A 16,461-nucleotide genomic window follows, 5' to 3' on the forward strand; every position below is an offset into this window, starting at 1 on the left:
CAGTACTATTGACATTTTAGGCCAGATAACTCTTAATTTATTTTTATTGGGATATAATTCATAACATAAAATTCACTGTTTTAAATTAAAGTATACAATTCAGTGGTTTTTAGTATATTCACAAGGTGTGTTCACCACTATCTATTCCAGAACACTTTCACCACTCCTAAAAGAAACTCTGTATCAGTTAGCAGTCACTTCCCATTCCTCCCTCTCCTCCATATTTTGACCACCACTTATCTACTAATTCTGTCTGTACAGATTTGCTTACTCTGAAATCATACAATATGTGGCCTTTTGTGACTGGCTTCTTTCACTTAGCATAACAGTTTCAAGGTTCACCTATGTTGTAGCAAGTATCAGTACTCCATTCCTTTTTCATGCCTGAATAACATTCCATTGTACACATATACCACATTTTGTTTATCCATGCATGGACACTTGAGCTGTTTCTACTTTTTAGCTATAATTTAAAATGCTTTTATGGGACTTCCCTGGTGGTCCAGTGGGTAAGACTCCGCACTTCCAATGCAGGGTGCCCAGGTTCAATCCCTGGTTGGGGAACTAGATCCTGCATGCCTGCCACAACTACGAGTTTGCATGCTGCAACTAAAGATCCCTCATGCTGCAACAAAGATCCTGCATGCTGCAACTAAAACCCAGCTCAGCCAAAACAAATAAATAAATTAATAAATATTAAAAAATGCTTTTATGAATCTCATGTACTAGTTAGATCACAGAATAACTCTATGTTTAACCTCTGTGGAACTTCCAAACTATTTTCCAAAGTGGCTGCGCCATTTTGTATTCCCACCAGCAATGTATGAGTGTTCCAATTTCTCCACATCTTCACCAAAACTTACTAATGTCTGCTTTTTTGATCATAGCCATCTCAGTAGATATGAAATGGCATCTCATTTTGGCTTTGATCTGCATTTCCTTAATGACTAATGACACTGAGCATCTTTTCATGTGCCTATTAACAATGTACATATCTTTAGAGAAGTGTCTACTCAAATTTTCGTACATTTAAAAAATTGAGTTGTCTTTTTATTGTTGAGCTGTAAGAGTTCCTATATATCTTAAAAAGAGATCCTTATCAGATATATAATTTGCAAATATTTTCTTCCTTTCTCTGGGTGGCCTTTTCACTTTCTCAATAGTGTATTTGGAAGCCACAAAAGTTTTTAATTTTAATGAATTCTGCTTTATGCATTTTTTTTGATGGTTGCACACATTTTTGGTGTCATATCTAAGAAACTGTTGCCTAATCCAAAGTTATGAAGATTTACCTGTTTTCTTTTAAGAGTTTTATACTTTTAGTGCTTAGATTTAGGTATTTGGATCCACTTTTTTTTTTTTAACAGCTTTTTTGGAGTATAATTGCTTAACAATGTTGGGTTCGTTTCTATTGTATAACAAAGTGAATCAGTTATATGTATATATAAATCCCCATAACCCCTCCTTCTAGTGCCTCTGTCCCATTCTCCCTTTCCCACCCCTCTAGATGGTCACAAAGCATCGAGCTGATCTCCCTGTGCTATGCGGCTGTTTCCCACTAGCTAAGCTATCTATTTTACATTTGGTATTGTATATATTTCAATACTACTCTTTCACTTTGTCCAAGTCTACCCTTCCCCCTCTCCATGTCCTCAAGTCCATTCTCTACCTCTGCGTCTTTATTCCTGTCCGGTCCCTAGGTTCATCAGAACCTTTTTTTTTTTTTTTTTGGATTCCAAATATATGTGTTAGCATACAGTATTTGCTTTTCTCTTTCTGACTTACTTCACTCTGTATGACAGATTCTAGGTCCATCCACCTCAGTACAAATAACTCAATTTTGTTTATTTTTATGGCCAAGTAATATTCCATTGTATATTTGTGCCACTTCTTCTTTATCCATTCATCTGTTGATGGACACTTAGGTTGCTTCCATGTCCTGGCTATTGTAAATAGAGCTGCAGTGAACATTGTGGTACATGACTCTTTTTGAATTATGGTTTTCTCAGGGTATATGCCCAGTAGTGGGATTGCTGGGTCGTATGGTAGCTCTATTTTTAGTTTTTTAAGGAACCTCCATACTGTTCTCCATAGTGGCTGTATCAATTTACATTCCCACCAACAGAGGGTTCCCTTTTCTCCACACCCTTTCCAGCATTTATTTTCTGTAGATTTTTTGATGATGGCCATTCTGACTGGTGTGAGGTGATACCTCACTGTAGTTTTGATTTGCACTTCTCTAATGATTAGTGGTGTTGAGCATCCTTTCATGTGTTTGTTGGCAAACTATATGACTTCTTTGGAGAAATGTTTATTTAGGTCGACCACCCATTTTTGGATTGGGTTGTTTGTTTTTTTGATATTGAGCCGCTTGAGCTGCTGGTATATTTTGGAGATTAATCCTTTGTCAGTTGCTTTGCTTGCAAATATTTTCTCCCATTCTGAGGGTTGTCTTTTCACCTTGTTTATGGTTTCCTTTGTTATGCAAGAGCTTTTAAGTTTCATTAGGTCTCATTTGTTTATTTTTGTTTTTATTTCCCTTTCTCTAGGAGGTGGGTCAAAAAGGATCTTGCTGGGATTTATGTTATAGAGTGTTCTATGTTTTCCTCTAAGAGTTTTATAGTGTCTGGTCTTACATTTAGGTCTCTAATCCATTTTGAGTTTATTTTTGTGTATGGTGTTAGGGAGTGTTCTAATTTCATTTTTTTTTTTTTTTTTTTTTGCGGTACACGGGCCTCTCACCATTGTGGCCTCTCCCATTGCAGAGCACAGTCTCCAGATGCACAGGCTCAGCGGCCATGGCCCATGGGCCCAGCCACTCTGCGGCATGTGGGATCTTCCCAGACCAGGGCATGAACCCGTGTCCCCTGCATCAGCAGGCGGACTCTCAACCACTGCGCCACCAGGGAAGCCCCTAATTTCATTCTTTTTCATGTAGCTGTCCAGTTTTCCCAGCACCACTGATTGAAGAGGCTGTCTTTTCTCCATTGTATATTCTTGCCTACTTTATCAAAGATAAGGTGACCATATGTGCGTGGGTTTTTCTCTGGGCTTTCTATCCCGTTTCATTGATCTATATTTCTGGTTTTGTGCCAGTACCATACTGTCTTGATTACTGTAGCTTTGTAGTATAGTCTGAAGTCAGGGAACCTGATTCCTCCAGCTCCATTTTTCTTTCTCACGATTGCTTTGGCTATTTGGGGCCTTTTGTGTTTCCATACACATTGTGAAATTTTTTGTTCTAGTTCTGTGAAAAATGCCATTGGTAGTTTGATAGGGATTGCATTGAATCTGTAGATTGCTTTGGGTAGTATATTCATTTTCACAATGTTGATTCTTCCAATCCAAGAACATGGTATATCTCTTCATCTGGTTGTATCATCTCTAATTTCTTTCATCAGTGTCTTATAGTTTTCTGCATACAGGTCTTTTGTCTCTGTAGGTCGATTTATTCTTTGGTGTTTTATTCTTTTTGCTTTTTGCCTATTTTTTAATTGAGTTGTTTGTCTTTTTGTTGATGAGTTGTAAGAGGTTTTGAAAAATATATTCTGAGTACTAGATCCTTATCAGATATTTGAGTTGCAAATATGTTCTCCCATTCTGTGGGTTCTCTTTTAACTTTCTTGATAGCGTCCTTCAGTGCACAGGATTTTTTTACTTTAATGAAGTCTAACTAATTTTTTCCTATTTCTTATATATTCTTTGCTTGTGTTTTTAATATCCTATCTAAGATTTCACTGCCAAATCCAAGAAATGGAAATTTGCGCCAATGTTTTCCTCTAAGAGTTTTATATTATCTCTTACATTAAATCTTGATCCATTTTGAGTTAATTTTTGTGTATGGTGTGAGGTAAGGGTCCAACTTCATTTTTATGCATACTGATATCCAGTTGTCCCAGTACCACTTGTTGAAAAGACTATTCTTGTCCCACTGAATAGTGTTGGCACCCTTGTTGAAAATCAGTTGACCATAAATGTGAGGGCTTCTTTCTGGACTCAAAATTCTATTTCATTGATCTATATGTCTATATTTATACCAATACTGCACTGTTTTGATTACTGTGGCTTTGTAGTTTTTTTTTTTTTTTTAGAAGATGTTGGGGGTAGGAGTTTATTAATTAATTTATTTTTGCTGTGTTGGGTCTTCATTTCTGTGTGAGGACTTTCTCTAGTTGTGGCAAGCGGGGCCACTCTTCATCGCGGTGCGCAGGTCTCTCACTACTGCTGCCTCTCTTGTTGCGGAGCACAGGCTCCAGACGCGCAGGCTCAGTAGTTGTGGCTCACAGGCCTAGTCACTCTGCAGCATGTGGGATCCTCCCGGACCGGGCTCGAACCCATGTCCCCTGCATTAGCAGGCAGATTCTCAACCACTGTGCCACCAGGGAAGCCCTGTAGTAAGTTTTGGAGGTTAGAATTGTGAGACCTCTAATTTTGTTCCTTTTTTTTTTTTTTTTTGGTACGCGGGCCTCTCACTGCCATGGCCTCTCCCGTTGTGCAGCACAGGCTCAGTGGCCATGGCTCACAGGCCTAGCCGCTCCGCAGCATGTTGGATCTTCCTGGACCGGGGCATGAACCCGTGTCCCCTACATCGGCAGGCAGACTCTCAACCACTGCGCCACCAGGAAAGCCCTAACTTTGTTCTTTTTAAGATTGTTTTGACTATTATGGGTCTCTTGCTATTTTATATGGATTTTAGGATCAACTTATCCATTTCTGGAAAACAGGCAATTGAAATTTTGATAGGGATTGCACTGAATCTGTAAATTTAGGGAATATTGCCATCTTAACAATATTGTCTTCCAATCAATGAACACAGAATGTCTTTTTATTTATTCAGGTTCTCTTTAATTTCTATCAGCAGTGTTTTACAGTTTCCAGTATATGAGTCTTGTACCTCCTCAGTTAAATTTATTAAGTATTTTATTATTTTTGATGATGTTGTAAATAGAACTGTGTTCTTAATTTCATTTTCAGGTCGTTCATTGAAGAGTATAGAAATACAACTGATTTTTGTAAGTGATCTTGTATCCTGTAATTATGCTGAATTCAGTTATTAGCTCTAATAGTTTTTGAATAGATTCTTTATGGTTTTCGATATTTAAAATTATGTCATCTGTGAATAGAAATAGCTTTACTTCTTCTTTTCCATTTTGTATGACTTTTATTTCTTTTTCTTGCCTAATTGCTCTGACTAGAACTTCCAGTGCTAGGTAGTGGAAAGAAGTGTGAAAGCAGATATCCTTGTCTTGTTCCTGATTTTAGGGAGAAAGCTTCAAACATGATGTTAGCTGTGAGTTTTTTCACTGATGCCCTTTATTAGGTTGCGGAGCATTCCGTCTCTTCTTGACTTAATACAGGTTTTTTGTTTTTTTCCATGAAAGGGTACTGGAATTTGTCAAATGCTTTTTCTCCATCTATCAAGTTGATTATGTGACTTTCCCCCCTTCGTTTTCATAATATGGTGTATTACACTGACTGATTTTCATGTTGACGCACCCTTACATTCCTGGAATAAATCCTACTTGGTCATGGTGTATAATCCTTTTAATATGCAGCTGGATTTCATTTGCTACTATTTTGTTGAGGAATTTTACGTCTTTTATTATTATTTTTTAATTAATTAATTAATTAATTTTTTGGCGTGTTGGGTCTTCGTTTCTGTGCGAGGGCTTTCTCCAGTTGTAGTGAGTGGGGGCCACTCTTCATCGCGGTGCATGGGCCTCTCACTGTCGCGGCCTCTCGTTACGGAGCATGGTTCCAGACGTGCAGGCTCAGTAGTTGTGGCTCACGGGCCCAGTTGCTCCACGGCATGTGGGATCCTCCCAGATCAGGGCTCTAACCCGTGTCCCATGCATCAGCAGGCAGACTCTCAACCACTGTGCCACCAGGGAAGCCCCTACATCTTTATTCATGAAGGATATTGGTCTGTATTTTCTATTATTGTGATTTCTTTGTCTGGCTTTGGTATCAAAGTAATACTGGCCTCACACAATGAGTTAGGTAGTGTTATCTCCTCTTCCATTTTTTTTTGAAGAGCTTGAGGACTGGTGTTAATTCTTCTTTAAATGTTTGATAAAATTCACTAGTGAAGCCATCTGATCCTGGGCTTTTATTAGTTGGAAGTTTTCAGGTAACTGAATCAATCCTTTTACTTGTTACAGGTTTATTCAAATTTTCTATTTATTCTTTAGTCAGTTTTAGTTTTTGTGTGTTTCAAGGAATGTGTCTATTTTATCCAGTTTATCCAATTTGTTGGTGTACATTTTTCAAAGCATTCTCTTATAAACTTTCTATTTATGCAAGATTGAAAGTAATGTCTCCATTTTCATTCTTGATTTTATTAATTTGAGTCCTCTCTCTGTTTTGCTGGGTCAGTCTAGCTAAAAGTTTAATTTTGTTGATCTCTTCAAAGGACCAAACTTACACTGATTCTATTGTTTTTCTATTCTCTATTTTGTTTATCTCTGCTCTAATCTTTATTGTTTCCTTACTTCTAGTTACTTTGTGGTTAGTTTGCTCTTCTTTTTCTAGTTCCTTAAGGTGGAATGCTGGGTTGTGGATTTGAGATCTTCTTCTTTTTTAAAAATGCAGATGTTTACATCTATAAATTTCCCCCTGAGCACTGCTTTCGCTGCATCTCATACGTTTTGGTATGTTGTGTTTCTGTTTTCATTCATCTCAAAGTATTTTCTAATTTCCTTTTGTATTTATTCTTTGACCCATTGCTTGTTTAAGACTGTGTAGTTTAATTTCCACATATTTGTGAATCTCCAGATTTTCTTCTTTTATTGATTTCTAACTTCATTCCATTGTTGTCAGAGAAGATACTTTATAACATTTAATATTTTAAACTTTATTGAGATTTGTGTCATGACCCAACATGTTCTGTGCTGAAGAATGTTCCACGTACAGTTGGAAATAATGTGAATCCTGCTGTTTTTGGCTGAAGTATTCTACACATGTCTGTTAGGTCTAGTTGATTTATAGTCATTCAAGTTTTATATTTCCTTGTTTATCTTCTGTCTAGTTGTTCTATTGATTATTGAAAGTGAGGTGTTGAAGTCTCCAATTACTGTTGTTGAAATGTCTATTTCTCCCTTCAACTCTGTCAGTTTTTGCTTAATATATTTTAGGTCTCTGTTGTTAGTTGCATATATGTTTGCAATTGTTGTATCTTCTTGATGAATTGACTCTTTTATTATTATGTAATGCCCCTCTTTATCTGTGTAACAATTTTTGTCTTAAAGTCTATTTTGTCTGATATTAGAATAGCCACTCCAATTCTCTTTTGCTTACTGTTTGCTCTCTTTTGTTTACTGAAATATATTTTTCCATTCTTTAATTCTCAGTCTATTTGTGTCCTGGATCTAAAGTGAGTCTCTTGTAGACAGCATATAGTTTGATCAAATTTTTATCCATTCTGCCAATCTCTGCTTTAAATGTGAGAGTTTAACCCATTTATATTTAATGTAATAACTGATAGAAAAGGATTTACTTTTGTGATTTTTCTATTTGTTTTACATATGTCTCATATCTTTTTTGTTCTGTAGTTACCCTATTACTGCCTTCTTTTGTGTTAAGTGGATAGTAATTAATTAAATAATATTTTTCTAGTATACCATTTTTTTCTTTTCAATTCCTTTACTATATATTTTCTAGTTATTTTCTTAATGGTTTCCCATGGGATTACAATTAACATCTTAATTTACAACAAGATAATTTCAGTTAATACCAACTTAGTTTCAATAATATATAAAAACGTTGTTCCTATATAGCTCCTCCATTCCCTATGCTGTTATTGCCTCAAATTACATTTTTACACAATATGTGCCCAACACAGATTTATAATTATTGTTTTATGTAGATTTTTAAAAATTGAGTAGACTAAAAAGAGAAGTTATAACCAAAAATACATTAAGACTAACTTTTGGGCTTCCCTGGTGGCGCAGTGGTTGAGAATCTGCCTGCCAATGCAGGGGACACGGGCTTGAGCCCTGGTCTGGGAAGATCCCACATGCCATGGAGCAACTAGGCCCATGTGCCACAACTACTGAGCTGAGCCTGTGCGTTTGGAGCTTGTGCTCTGCAACAAGAGAGGCTGCGACAGAGAGACGCCCGTGCACTGCGATGAAGAGTGGCCCCCACTCGCCGCAACTAGAGGAAACCCATGCACAGAAACGAAGACCCAACAAGCCAAAAATAAATAAATAAAATTTTTTTAAAAAAGACTTTTATATTTAGCTATGTGGTTACCTTTATTAGTGGACATTTCTTCATGTGGATTTGAATTTACATCTAGTGTTCTTTTATTTCAGATTAAAGGGCTCCTTTTTTCATTTCTTGTAGGGGAATGTTTACCAGAAACAATTTCTCAGTTTTTATTTATCTGCGAAAGTCTTGGTTTCTTCCTTTTTTGTTAGGCTTTTCTTGTGTGTGGTTAAAAAACAACAACAACACATGACATAAATTTACCATCTTAACAATTTTTAAGTATATGTTACAGTATTGTTAACTATATGCACATAGTTGTACAACAGTTCTCTAGAACTTTTTCATCTTGCATAACTGAAACTCTATATTCATTGAACAACAACTCCCATTTCCTCCTCACCCCAGTCCCTGGAAACTACTATTATTTCATTTCTATGAGTTTGATTACTTTAGATATTTCATATAAATGGAATCATGAGTGTTTGTCTTTTTGTGATTGGATTATTTTACTTAGCATACTGTCTTCAAAGTTCATACTTGCTGTAGTATATGACAGGATTTCCTTTTTTAAGACTGAATAATATTCTATTATATGTATGTTCAATATTTTCTTTATCCTTTAATCCACTGATGGGAATTTAGGTTGCTTCTACATATTGGGTATTGTGAAAAATGATGCAATAAGTATACCTCTTTCATTTCTGCAAGATCATTTTGCTGGATATATAATTCTTGGTTGACAGGGTTTTTTTTTTTCTTTTAGCATTTTGAATATGTTGTCTCATACCCTCTGGCCTCTGTGGTTTCTGATGAGAAGTCAGCTGTTAATCTTATTGATGATCACTTGTACTTGACAAGTCATTGCTCCCTTGCTGATTTCATGATTCTCTTTGTCTTTGATTTTTGACAGTTTGATTATAATGTATCTTGGTGTGTATCTCCTTGATTTTATCCTACTTGAAGTTCACTGAGCTTGTTGAATATGACCATTCACATCTTTTATCAAATCTAGGAGGTTTTCAGCCATTATTTCTTCAAACATTCTTTCTGTCCCTTTCTCTTCTCTCCTTCTGGGACTCCAATTACGTGTACGTTGGTATGCTTGGTGGTGTCTCACAAATTTCTGAGATTCTTCATTTTTTTTCATTCATTTTTCTTTGTTCTCCTCAGATCAGATAATTTCAATTGACCTATCTTTAATTTCACTGACTCTTTCTTTTGCATATTTAAATCTGCTGTTGAACCCTCAAGTGAATTTTTAATTTCAGTTATACATTTTTCAGTTCCAGAATTTCTATTTGGTTCATTTTTAAATAATCTCTATTTATTTATTGATATTCTCTATTTGATGAGACTTTGTTCTCCTGGTTTCCTTTACTTCTTTGTACAAGTACCTTTTGAATATTATAATGCAGCATCTACAGAAATTATATTCTTTCCTCCCCAAGGTTTGCTGTTCCTGCTTGTTGTAGTTGTTGTTTGTTTCTTTATTGAGTTTTCTGAATTAATTTTGTAAACACTTTTTTTTTGGTCATGTGGGCCACTGAAGTCTCTGTTCAATTATCTCAATGATCAGCTAATGATTTGACAGATTTCCTTTAATGTCTGGAAAACAACAACAGAAAACCTCCCAGTTTGTTACGGGTCTCCATGTGCATGTTGTGGCACACATTCAACACTTATCCAGATGTTAGCAACTGTGCCTTAGACTTCACTTCCTGCTTGAGCAGAGACTTAAGGCCAGCTAGAGGTGAGAGCCCAGGGTCTTCTCTGGTCTTTTCTGAACACACACCAGCCCTGGGCATGCAATGCCCTTCCAGAGTCTTGGGAACTTTTCAGAAGCCTTATTCCCCAAAGCATCTCATTTCCCAGGATTTCCCCTCCCAAGCTTTTCTATTGCTTGTTCCAACTGTTATTTTTTGCCCCATGTAGCAGCAGATAATACATTTGCCTTTAAATGTTTCTGACAAATACCTCCAGGTAACTGCCTTAGCATCGGGAGAGATCCAAGTTAGGTGAAATAAAGTCAAGTCCTTTGATCTGGTCTTTCAGGGAACCACCAGACAAGTTAAAAAAAAAAAAAAACTACCATAATTCTTTGAGAATAAGGTCTGTTCTTCTCTCTCTGGCACTTGGAACTTAACCTATAATGCAAGATGTCTTGAAAGCTGCTGCTGAATGAACCAGGGAGTGAGGGATGGAGGATAAGGAGTGAAAAATCAAAATTCCACAAAGCTGTCTTACCAAGATTCACCTGGTTTTTTTTTTTTTTCTTGATTAAGCATTTGCCTGGTTGCAAACTTTTTATTACTTTCTAGAGGTTCTGATAAAGTTGGTTTTGACAGTTTTCTTTTTCCAGTTTATTTACTGCTTTTATGGATGGGACGAACTTTGGATTTCCCTCTCTACTTTAAAATTTTCACTGATGTGGGAGTTCCCTGGTGGTCTAGTGGTTAGGATTTGGTGCTTTCACTGTTGTGGCCCAGGTTCAATCCCTGGTCAGAGGAGTGAGATCCCACAAGCCGTGCAGGTGGCCAAAATTTTTAAAATTAAAAATAATAAAAAAATTAAAAATTTCACTGATGTCACTCTGATTTAGGTTTCTGAAACTCATTTAAGGACTTTCTACATCTAGGATAATAAATCTATTCCCTTAAATTTTCTTTTATTATTTGAAAGATATGTTTTTTAAAAAACACATGGATCTGAGAGACTTCCCTGGTGGTCCGGTGGCTAAGACTCTGCACTCCCAATGCAGGGGGCCTGGGTTCGAGCCCTGGTCAGGGAACTAGATCCCACATACCACAACTAAGAGTTTTCATACTGCAACTAAAGATCCCGCATGCCTCAACTAAAGCCCGCATGCCGCAACAAAGATCCCACACGTGGCAATGAAGATCCTTAGCACCAAACTAAGACCTGGCACAACCAAATAAATAAATTATTTTTGAAAATAAAAATAAAAAACACATGGGCCTGAAATTCATCAGAATTTATTTTTGTGAACAATGTGAGAAAGAGATTGTGGTAGGCTGAATATTGGTCCTCCAAGAACCACTGAGTATTATCATATATAGCAAAAGGAACTTTGCAGATGAGATTAAGGATTTTTAAATGGGGAAATTATCCTGTATTATCAGAGTGGGTCTGAAGTAATCACAAGGGTCCTTAAAAGGAGGAGGCAGGCAATCAGAGTAAGTAGTACTAGGAGATCTGAAGGGGAAGCAAAAAGTTGGAGTGCTGCAAGGAATAAGCCATGAGGCAAGAAATGGGACATGAGGAAAGGAATGCAGGCAGCATCTAGAGGCTAAAAAAAGGCAAAGATACATTCTTTCCTGAAGCCTCCAGAATGAATACAGCCCTGCTGATATCTTGATTTTAGTCTTCTGACCTCCAGAACTGTAAGAGAATAAATTTGTGTTGTTTTAAGCCACTAAGTTTGTGGTAATTTTTAACGCAGAAATAGGAAACTAATACAGATTTCTTACTTTAAATTTTAGCCAAAGGAATGAGATATGACCTCACACCTGTCAGAATGGCTATCATCAAAAAGTCTACAAATAACAAATGTGGGGAAACGTGTACCCTAGTACATTGTTGGTGGGAAGGTAAGTTGGTGTGCACTATGGAAAACAGTGTGGAAGTTCCTCAAAACACAAAAATAGAGTTACCATATGATCCAGCAATTCCACTCCTGGGTATATACCCATAAAATAACAAAAACACTAATTTGAAAAGATCCATGCACCTTGATGTTCACAGCAGCATTATTTACAATAGCCAAGATATGGAAGCAACTTAAGTGTCCATCAACAGATGAATGGATAAAGATAAATGGATGTGATATATATACAATACAGTATTAATTAGCCCTATAAAAAGAATGAAATTTTGCCATTTGCAACAAATGAATGGACCTGGAGGGTATTATTGCTTAGTGAAATAAGTCAGATGGAGAAAGACAAATACTGTATGTTACCACATACGTGGTATCTAAAAAATAAAAGAAACAAATGAACATAACAAAACAGAAACAGACTCACAGATATAGAAAACAAACTGTGGTTACCAGTGGGGAGGAGCAAGATAGGGGTAGGGGATTAAGAGGTACAAACTACTATGCATAAAATAAGTATACTGCAAAGATATATTGTACAGCACAAGAATATAAGCAATATTTTATAACTTTAAATTTATAAAATCGATTTAATCTATAAAAATAGAGTCACTATGTGATACACCTGAAACTAATATGATACTTTAAATCAATTATGCTTCAATAAAAATATTTAGCCAAAGGACTATCCAAATATACCCAATGCCAAGTACTAAAAATGTATCCTCTCACTGATTGGAAATGCAGGGGTTGGGGTGGGATGGAAGGGTTGTGCAAGAGTAACATGATCTGAATTATGTATTAAAAGGATCATTATGGCTGCTGTCTTAACAATAGACTATGTGGGAAGGTGGGGATAGAAACACAGGAAGATAAGTGAGGAGGCTATTAATCCACATGAGAGCTATGGTGACTTGAAACAGGGTAGCATAAGTGGTGGTGATAAATGGCTAGATTCAAGTTATATTTTAAAGGTAGAAGAAGTAGGATTTCCAGAGTGACTGGATGTGAGGTGTTAGAGGAATCCAGGATCATTTTTTTGTCTGAGCAACGGATAGAATGGGGTTGCCACTTATTAAAATAAGAAAAACTATATGAAGAGCAGGTTTGGGGGAAGAAAGACAGTGTTGGACATGTAAACTTCTACACTCTCCAAGTGGAGACACCAAGAAGTGGTTGTAAAAGTTATTGACTTGGGAGTGGGGTCAAGGTCAGGACTAGAGATAAGAATTTGGGGGAGTCATCAGCATATAGACGCCACTTAAAGTAATGATACTGGATGAGATAATCTAGGGAGGGAAGGTGGATAAAGAAGAGAGCTGGGCATTAAGCCTTGGTAGACTCCAATAAATGCTGAGGAGGAGACATCAACAATGGAGGCTCTGAACAAATGGTCTATGAGGTAGAAGGAAAATAAAAGAGATATGATGCCCTTAAAGCCAAGTGAAGAAATATTTCAAGAAAGAGGAAATGATCAACTGTGTCAACCACTGCTGGTGGTTAACAAGATGAAACTGAAAAATAATCATTGGACCTGGAAACATGAAGATTGATTACTTTGCCAAAGTTATAAAGCCTGAATGGAGTGAATATAAGAGAGAATATGAGGATAGGAAGTAAAATAGAGATAATAGACAACTCTTTTGAGGAGCTTTGCAGTAAGGTGGAATTGAGAAATAAAGAAGCTTTTGCAAGGGGAAGTGTGGTCAAGAAGCATTTTTTGAAAGATGGGACGTACTAAATTATATGGCTCTGAGCATCCTCTAGCTAGTGATCTGACGCAGTATCATATTCCTCTGCAACTTCCCCAATACACTCTGCCCTTTGGAAGTCTTTGTCATAAACAAAATGTTCCATTCTCTCAACCTGTTCTCTGACACTTTGCCTATTTATATGGATCAGCCCCATGTACACCAAGTTAGTCTGGGAGTAGAGGAGATCAAATCCCAATCACAGATGTTCCCTGCTCCTTCTCTTTTATGGGGAATTTATCACTAGATACATACCTTTTGTTTTCAAAGATGCATTTCCTAGGGATTCTCAACTTAGAATCACTTGTGGCCTGTGTTAATGATGTAAATACCTTGCTTCTACCCCAGACCATTTATGGCCCATGCTGACCAAGTAACCTTGTTTTTCATTATGTGACTATCTCACCCCATACCACATGGCCACAGCTGATTGAGGCCAGGTAGGCACCTGACTGAAGAGCCACCAATACATAGGCACCTGGCTGAAGAACCACCAATACATAGGCTGGCCCACATCCTGTACAGTGGAATGACATGAAATTCTTTGCCTTACCTGAGGAAGGAGTTTGCTTACTAAAGACTGGACCTTACAAAAAGTGTAGATGGAAGAACATTTTCATTTTATATGCTGCAAGCACCTTCTGCCATGCAGGATGGAAAAACAGATTACTTTTAGGAGCAGACCCTCCCCGCACTCTGGAAAGTATTATTTTTGCATGACTTTTTAGTTACATGAATATGAGTCAAGTATCTATCAACTTTCCTTGGGGAATTCTGTAAAAATATACAAATATAGATGGTTTATGTTGAAAAATCGAGGGTCCTATTTAAAGGGGTAAATTGTTTTTGTTTTTTTTTAGCAGAACCACATCCCTGAAAATGATATTAAAAACATTTTTTCTTAATCTGGAAATAGAATAGCCTACACCTAAAAATCACTGTTTTGAAGGAAGGGATGTGATTTTGTCCAAGTAACTAGAAGTAGGAAATTAGAACTGAAGACAAGCCACAAATATCCAAAACGAGCTTGACTGCTTGGTTGTAAGCCTACATGTGATATTATAAAAGATTGAGTTGTTCACATTTTGGAAAATGGACGGCTCATTATTTTCAGAGGAATCTTTTGATGAGAACCTAAGGTAAGGGAGGACAGCTCTGAGAATGGGGAGGTGAAGAGAATGTGTGCTTCCACCTTCAATCACCCTGGGACAAGGTGAATTCTGGAGCATAATATGAGGACTCTGTGGGGAAGATAAAAGCCATGGCCCCCTCCCAGAACCTTGGGGATTTGAGGAATGTACTTTAGGGAGGGGAAATTGACTCAAGGGCACTCTAGCAAGCATTAGGCTGGCCCTCCAAACACTGTGCTGAGGCAGTCCAGGGCCAGCACTAGGGTGAGGCCAGCAAGACCGCCAGGGGGCAGCATGTCAGGAGGCATTCCCTCTTAGGGTTGTACAAGTGCGTGGCTGGCATCACAGAGTGCATGCCTTCTGAAATTCTGTTCTCTGGGGGCCTTGCTTGCTTCACCCTAGTCCTGGCCCTGTGTGGCACTCTGATTATTGGGGAATGAGCTGTGGCAGAGTCTCACTCACAGAAGTTTAATTGCTGAATCCTGAAAGTTTCAGTAAATTAAGGATGAAAGCAGAGGCTCAGAAGCCTGAGGGGAGCAGAACATGCCAAATGCGAATCGAAATACACAGCTTTGACACATTGATTATTTGAGTGGAAGGCATTTGAGAAACAGCAGATGCAGGAAGGGCTCTCCGAACTTCTCCTTTCTACCTAAAAGCAGATCATAAAATTTCCCATAAGAAAAGTGTCCTCCACGTATCAGGAAGAGAACATTCTTATCACCAGAGATCGGGAGTCAATGCCAAAATTGATCTGTACAAACCAACCTACTAAAACAACCCTTATCTTTCATTACTTTCCCCTAATATTTCCTAGTCACTTCCTCACAATTTACCACTCCTAGAAGGTTAAACTCTTTTCCTTTGTCTTGTCATTTCTCCACAAATTTATTGTCTTTTTGATTAAAAAAAGAAAAAAAAGGTATATAAGCTCTTGGTCCTAATTGCTTCTTCGGGTCTTCAGTTTTCCTATAAAGGCTCCAAGTGCACATAACAATATTCAATAAAATTTGTATATATTTCTCCTGTTAATCTCTCTTATGTCAGTTTAATTCTCAGGCCTGGCCACAGAACCTAAGAGGATAGAGGAATGGTTTTCCCTCCCCTGCAGGGGTCATGAATGTGTTAAAGAGACTAATTGAACGTTTGAGTATACAGGAACTGTGAGCTGGAGAGAAGATAAAGGGTGAGGATGAATTCGTAGTAGGGAAAGAAACAGATGCAGAGAATAGCAGACAAAGAATAGCTGATCATGGTGCACTAGAGAGACAGTACTTCAGTTTTTACTGCTGAGGACCCAAGAGTTGTTTTGGATTCTGCATGACCACCCAGTCCCACGGGACCCAGCTCTACCATGGTTCCAGCCATTCATGAGTGAAGCTCTCTGTGGCAAGCTGCAGAAAATGGCTCTGACTAACTTAAGCAGAAGGGAATTTATTCAAAAGGCATTGGGGGGGACTTCCCTGGTGGTCCAGTGGTTAAGACCCTGCTCTCCTAATGCAGGGGCCTGAGTTCGATCACTGGTCGTGGAACTAGATCCCGCATGCATGCCGCAACTAAAAGATCCTGTGTGCTGCAACTAAGACCCAGCACAGCCAAATAAATAGATACATAAATTTTTTTAAAAAAAACAGAGGCATTAGGGGTATAATCAGATTGACAGGAGGTGGGAGAGTCAGACTTGAGGACTGGTGGGAAGCAAGACAGCCCTAGAGACAATAGCTGTCTCGGTGGCAGGAATGGTCTGGTCAAG

The 16,461-nt window shown here is 37.7% G+C and overlaps 1 protein-coding gene across 14 annotated transcripts in view; it reads right to left on the reverse strand.

Moving 5' to 3' along the window:
* LOC109552255 (parathyroid hormone) overlaps window positions 1-16,461 on the reverse strand; it is a 122,640-nt gene that overhangs the window by 82,911 nt on the left and 23,268 nt on the right. For 6 of the 14 annotated variants that reach the window (XR_012333471.1, XR_012333470.1, XR_002179062.3 and 3 more), the window contains one exon: window positions 1,639-11,610. The exons of 6 other annotated variants lie outside the window; for them this stretch is intronic. The gene's annotated coding sequence lies outside the window, so the exon portion shown is untranslated. Of the gene's footprint in view, window positions 1-1,638; window positions 15,361-16,461 lie in introns of those variants that run through there. 2 more of the 14 variants (XR_012333463.1, XR_012333462.1) reach the window with 1 other exon arrangement.

This window comes from Tursiops truncatus, chromosome 8, assembly GCF_011762595.2.
Source record: "Tursiops truncatus isolate mTurTru1 chromosome 8, mTurTru1.mat.Y, whole genome shotgun sequence".
NCBI lineage: Eukaryota > Metazoa > Chordata > Mammalia > Artiodactyla > Delphinidae > Tursiops > Tursiops truncatus.